At 40.1% G+C, this 7,205-nt stretch overlaps 1 pseudogene; it reads right to left on the bottom strand.

Moving 5' to 3' along the window:
• Positions 1–2,120: 2,120 nt before the first annotated feature.
• Positions 2,121–2,802, bottom strand: LOC105724178 (pseudouridine-5'-phosphatase-like; annotated as a pseudogene).
• Between the last annotated feature and the right edge of the window lie 4,403 nt (positions 2,803–7,205).

The following is a 7,205-nucleotide window of genomic DNA, read 5'->3' on the forward strand; positions in this document are numbered from 1 at the left end:
TTTTAAAAATCTTTCTGAAAGTACTGCATGATTGACTAGATTGATGGGACACAACAGGTGGGAGTGAGAATGAGGAGGGCAAGAACAGTCTATTTAAATAGTTAGTAGGATATTAATATTAAAATTAATATTCTAGTTCTTCCTACACTGGCCTAATCAGTGCCGTTCCTTAGAGATTAAAAATAGAGGTTGGAGAAATGATTTTGCCATGGGGCTGGCTTCATATCTGTATCTTAAAAGCAATTCAAGGGTATCATCTGAGCCAGTCTGAACGTCCTCTGCTATTATTATTCAAATAAGGATTTGAATAAGCAGAATTTGCCTCAGTGAGGAAACTGCCTCGGACATCAGCCTAGGAGAGGGTAAGTGAACTGGTTTTGCCCATATGTATTCAACGGCTCATGAAAGAGACCGCATCTTTTCTTCTTTCTTTCTTTTTTTTTTAAACGTGTCAAAAAATTTTATTAAACTAATTCAATTTGTGAGGGAAACCCTAAGACATTATAACTAGTTTGAAGGAGAATTCAAAGTGCAGACATGTATAGAGGTCATCAGGAATGAGAAAATGGGCTGGACGCAGTGGCTCATGCCTGTAATCTCAGCACTTTACAAGATCCAGGCATGTGGATCACTTGAGGTTAGGAGTTTGAGACTAGCCTGGCTAACATGGTGAAACCCTGTCTCTACTAAAAATACAAAAATTAGCTGGGCATGGTAGTGCATGCCTGTAGTCCCAGCTGCTTGGGAGGCTGAGACAGGAGAATTGCTTGAACATGGGAGGCGGAGGTTGCCATAAGCCAAGATTACGCTGCTACACTCCAGCCTGGGCGACAGAGCAAGACTCCATTTCAGGAAAAAAAAAAAAAAATGAGAAAATGAATTTGCTAAATTGATGCACAATCAATCAATAGCCAGGGCCTGTCATCCACAGTCACTCCACCAGACACACACACGCATTCCTATGGTTTGTCCACAACTCCTAGAGTTGAAGAGTAGCTCAAAGATGCAAAGAGCAGAGGTCACGGGGAAGGGCTGAGCCACAGCTGAGCAGAGCTCCTTCGCTCCCCATTTCCATGGCTATCAGCATTTTTCTCTGGCAAATCTTAGACAAATTCTAAGGACTGAGTAAATCTATAAAAGTCATTAATCACGGGAGTGCAATGTCTGATAAATTATTCCAAAAGTGTTCCTGGGCACTCAGTCTCACTAAGCATACATTCTGAAATCAAATGCCATTTCTATCCAAAAAGTGTAGGCCATCAGTGTTCTTAAATGAGGCAAATGGTTATTCTGAGGTAGAAAACATTCTCCAATGTGGATAAGGATGTAAATACCAGATAAATGCTATAGTTGTGTTCACACTAACAAAAAACTATAGGTGATGTGGCTCAGAGTCAATCAATGAATAAAAATCCAGAGATATTCTGAGGTCACAAAAATAATTTTAATGTTAGCTAATAAAAAGAAGTATTTCTTAGTGCTCATTAAAAACATGACTTTCCCAGTCAGATTGCAAACCAACCATCTCACTTTATCAATTGCTATTGCATGTTGACATCAACACTGAGGAGAGTGATACAGATGATCAATATAAATATATGTATAATACATACATATGTACACATGAACCATATACTTATATGCATACATCGTTTACATTTTCCAGCTGGGGTTTCAGCAAAACTAGAATAAAAGAGAAATGATCTTCCAGTTTGTCTTGGAAAAGTATATATCTTACCTGTACAGATATGCATATATCTACATACATCTACATGTAATAATGCCTGTATGTGTATTAACATACTGATATATATGTAGGTATATATTTGCATGTACATTCACTTTATGACATACTCCATCACCTTGATTTTTGAGATGGTAATTCAAGTTTGATCTTTGTTCTGGGCTTCGTTTTTGTCTCTACTGAGTTTCTCTCAACTGTCAAGCCACATTTCATCGACACTTTAGGGTGGGGCAAACCCACACAGGATGGAAAGGCAGACCTTAGGTAAAGGCTAAGATCACTGTGCAGGTTGGGATTTGGGAGGTGTTGCTTTCCTTTCCCTTTCCCCTAGCAGTGTGGACCATGAGAATGGGCTGGGGACGACCCTCCCTCTCACTCATAGGGGAGCAAACAGCTTGGGCTGGAAATCCTGCAGGGAGTTCAGCACAAGGATGGCCTTTTTCCTCAAGTCTCAGCTCAAGTTTCTGTTTGAAACCATCACCACCTGCATCCGGGCTGCCAGGGCCACCTCTACCTCATTGGGAGCATCTTCAAAGACAAGGTACTTCTCCACAGGAGGACAGAGAACCTCTTGGCACAAGCTAGGAGGGTGTTGGGGTCTGGCTTGCTGTGCTGCACTTCGGGGTCATCTCCAAGCATGATGTGAGAAAACAAGCTGAAGAACTCCTTGTGTCGGCTCACCTTCATCTCCAGTGAGGCAGACCCTGAGCTGGTGGCCATGGCAAAGGGGATGCTGTGTTTCTGCAGGTGGACGATGAGTTTCTCAGACCCTAGCATGAGCACAGCTGTGGGGGACACTTTCTTTAACTTCATTTGGCTTTCTTCTCCAGCTCTTCTTTGGACATCAGGAGCTGCAAGATGTGTGTTATAATCTGTGTTGCCTCTAATATTTGCTTACTCATAACCAGGGACTTTACATCCCAGCTGTATTATTTTTCATAGCGATCAGATATTTCTTGAAACACTACTGAATATAGCCATTCAGTATGAAGGCTATCCATGTCAAAGATGAGGTAGGTGATAGGCTGCAGTGGGGGTGTGGGCAGGGGTGCTGCCATGGTGCTGCTTTCTCAGTCACCATGAGAGTGGGGATGAGGAGCAAAGAGACCTCACCTTTCTAATCCAAGCATCTGACACATTTCATCCTGATCTTCTGCACTGAGCATTATATGATCAATTCAGTCTAATCAAATTTAATGGGCATTGGTTCAGGTTCTGAGAACTAAATATGGCCAAATATACCTCTGCCCTGCATCTCCAGTTTAGTGGGGGAAGTTTTGGCCTATGAGACATGGTGATGGGGACTCTATTTTTTGTCATGATCGTCGTTATCATCAACAATCACTATAAGCCAGAAACAACAGTAACTATTGTCTCTGTTATTTAATTCTTACACCAATCCTGTGTAGTAAGCATGAATAGTCTCATTTTGTAGATGGAGAAACTGAGTCTTTGTGATGCTAAGTAACTTACCTAAGGTCAATTAAGGTGGCAAGTGGAAGAGCTGGAATTTGAATTTGGATCTGTTAGCCTCTAAAACTCTTACTGTACCATTATTCAATACTGGTGCTTTTAATTCCTTGCTGCCTGCATGGAGATAATAATAATTTGCTATGGAAAGTACCAGTTAAAAGATGTTATCTTTTGTAGTTTGGTGAGTGCTTTTGCCCCTTATGATTTAGTTAGAACAAGCCTATGCTCTGCAGTGGGGTGACCTCTGCAGCAGGTGCCAGTTTCATGAAAGAAGTCCTCCCAGCCACAGGGAACAGAGATTCATGATCTTTAGAAGCTGGCAGGATTTTATCTCTAATGAAACATGGTGATGATTAGATCAAGACAACTTGACTGCAGCAATGTTTTTCCTCTGACAACTTTGTGTGAAGAAACCAGACACAGCCAAGACCAGTTTGTGCAGCTGATGGCACCGGAGCAGAGGGTGTCTTTTTATCAGATACCAGCACAATGACTGCTGACTGTCATGTGCAGACCTTGCAGACTTCTAGCTATAGCTTAATTATAATTATTAAGTTTTTACAGGACACTGATTCTATTGCCAAGGGATTTATTATCCTCTTTTTATTAGCTGTTCCCTATCCAGCCCAGCTGACAGAGCGGCTACCTCCTCTGCTTTCAGATGTGTAAATGGGGCCACTCTGAGGTTAAGTTGCCTGTCAGAGGTCACCCAGCTTCTGAGATTGGGTTCTAACTTGCTGGATTGGCCAAATGAGGTCTGCTCCTTTGGGTCAATCAATTAGTTGATATAGGAGCCATGAAGATTTAGAACTAATGAAATTATACCTTATAGGTCTGGAAGATTTTGTGGTTTGAAATTTGTGTTTTGTCTTCCAGTGTGAATTTTTTTTTTGCTGTCAAGAATTTGATGAATCAAAAGTAGAAGAGTTCTGTCATTCTTCTCTCTTTTCTGAGTTCTCCCTTTTTAATATACCATCTTTTCCTCTACTCTCCAAAAGAAGGAATTGGTTCTGAACAAGTGATTCCAAGTTTCAGGCATTTAGAGAAGGGCACAGGTGGTGGGTGGTTCTGATAATACTCATTAGAGGCCATTGGAGGAGCTCAAGGTAACTCCCTTTTGCTTGGAGGTGGTATCATGATAATGTCTTAAACGTCATAGGCTTCTAGTTAAGACACTAGTTTCATGGGATCTTTCTAGGCATTCAGGTACTTCAGGCACTAGTTTTAACTAAATTTGTGAACTTGCGATTAAGGAAATTGAAACAAGTTATTTATTTATTTATTATGCATGTATAGGATGTATGTGGTGAGTTTCCAAAGCGGGTCTATAGATAAAGCATTTCTGAAACTCGTGGACCACTGACTGTCTCTCTTCTTCCCATCCCTGATCTATCATCTGATGGTGACATTCTGTAGAATACCCCTGAGGAAATGCAACTGAACGTGCCTCCTTCAGACAGGCAGCATGCAGTCTAATTCCTTGTTTCTGTGACTCCTCCCTGGGTTTCATTCTGTTCCTTGGAGTCCTAGAACAGGAGAAAATGCTATCTTCAAAATTCTGACAGGAAGCACAGGTGAAATATCTTCCTTACTGCATAAACCATTTAGACATGAATTTGTACCCAAAGCCAGAAAATAAACTCGATGTCTTCTGAACTGAACTTTTCATTTTTGCCTGTCCCATTACATCAACTGTAACATGATAAGTGAATTTTGACTATAGGGTATGTGTTAGGATATATGTTATTATGGGGATCTTAGGAGCATACAAATATTATGGACAATACCTTGAAATCATTTGTATCAATAATTCAAAATAAGAATGGTCTTTGTGTATTCTTTTTTTTTTTTTAAAAGAAAGAAAGAAAAAGCATAAAGAAGAGGAAGAAAAAGAGAGAGAGAGAATGGGAGTATTGCTTTCTTGCCCAGGCTAGAATGCAGTTTAGTAATGGGTATTGAAAACCTCTTTTATACCAATAATTATACTTGATGTAAACAGGAAGGAATAAGGGAAGAAAATAACAGACAAGCAGCCAACCAATATTTCATTTAAACCTATGAAATGCTATGCGATTACTGAGGAGTGATTTACTTCCAATTATGTAGTCACTTATGGAATAGGTGTGAGGTGGTAATGTATGTTTTATGTATTTGAAGTAGAGAGTTCTATAAATGTTTATTAAGTTTACTTGTTCCGGGTCTGAGTTCAAGTCCTGGATGTCCTTGTTAATTTTCTGTCTCGTTGATGTATAAAATCGTTAGCTCTTCTTGTTACATTAATCCTTTTGCCATTATATAATGTCCTTCTTTGCCTCTTTTGCTCTTTGTGCTTTAAAGTCTACTTTATCAGAGGCAAGAATTGCATCTCCTGCTTTTTATTTATTTGTTTATTTTTACTCTCTGATTGGTTGATAAATCTTCCTCCTTCTCTTTGTTTTGAGTCTTTGTGTATCATTGCATGTGAGATGGGTCTGGATGCAGCATACCAATGGGTTTTGGCTTTTTATCCAATTAGAATATATATAACTTTAATACTGGCATTTGATGCTAGCTGGCTGTTTTGCCCATTAGTTAGTGTAAATTTTTCATTGTGTTAATGTTCTTTTCTTTTTGATATATTTTTGGAAAGACTGATATTGGTTGTTCCTTTATATGTATAGTGCTTCTTTCAGAAGCTCTTGTAAAGCAGGCCTGGTGGTGGTGAACTCTCTAAGTACTTGTTTGTTCGCAAAAGATTTAATTTTTCCTTCTATTATAAAGCTTAGTTTGGCTGGATAGGAAATTCTGGGTTGAAAGTTCTTTTCTTTAAGGATGTTAAATATTGGTCCCCACTCTTTTCTGGCTTGTAGGGTTTCTGCTGAGAGATCTGCTGTAAGTCTGATAGGTTTCCCTTTATCGGTAAGCTGACCTTTCTCTCTGGCTGCCCTTAGTATTTTCTCCTTCATTTCAACTCTAATAAATCTGGCAATTATGTGCCTTGGGGTTGGTCTTCTTGAAGAATATCTTTGTGGTATTCTCTGTATTACCTGGAGTTGAATATTACCCTGCCTTGCCAGGTTGGGAAAGTTTTCCTGAATGATATCCTGAAGAGTATTTTCCAACTTGGATTCATTCTCTTCATCACATTCAGGTACACCTGTCAAACGTAAATTAGGTCTTTTCACATAGTCCCATATTTCCTGGAGACTTTGCTCATTCCTTTTCATCCTTTTTTCTCCAATCTTGTCTTCTTGTTTCATTTCACTGAGCTGGTTCTCGACTTCTGATATCCTTTCTTCTACTTGATCAATTCGACTGTTTAAACTTGTGCATGCTTCACGAAGTTCTCGTGTTGTGTTTTTCAGCTCCATCAATTCACTTATATTCCTCTCTAAATTGTCCATTCTCGTTAACATTTCGTCAAACCTTTTTTCAAGGTTCTTAGTTTCTTTGCATTGGGTTAGAACAAGTTCTTTTAATTCACAGAAGTTTCTTATCACCCATGTTTTGAAACCTGCTTCTGTTATTGGAACACACTCGTAATCTATTAAGCCTTGTTCCGTTACTGATGAGGAATTGCGATCCCCTGTAGAGGGAGAGGCATTCTGATTTTGAGTATTCTCTGCCTTTTTACGCTGATTTCTTCCCTTCATTATATATTTATCCGTCTGTTGTCTTTGTAATTACCAACTTTCTAACTAGGTCACTGAGCAGATGTCCAACTTGTTGATTCCCAGCGCCGAAATCTGAGCAATCCACTGTGCTGGCCAAAATAGCAGTGTTAAGATTGATGGTGCTTTTCTGCCCGGGAATCTCCGGACTCTGCACCAAAAACTGGTGTGCTAAGGCACCAGCAAAACCGCGGCGCTGGCCACAAGAGTCGCCCTGGCGACCCGTGGGGCTCCTCTGCTGGGAATCTCCTGGTCTGTGAGCAACAAATATTCGTCTGAAAGTGTGGCGTCCTCTCGTTCTCTGCGCTTTCACTGGGAACTACGAGCCCGAGCTGCTA

This window comes from Aotus nancymaae, unplaced genomic scaffold, assembly GCF_030222135.1.
Source record: "Aotus nancymaae isolate 86718 unplaced genomic scaffold, 86718_ANA_hifiasm-v0.15.2.pri h1tg000108l, whole genome shotgun sequence".
Lineage (NCBI taxonomy): Eukaryota > Metazoa > Chordata > Mammalia > Primates > Aotidae > Aotus > Aotus nancymaae.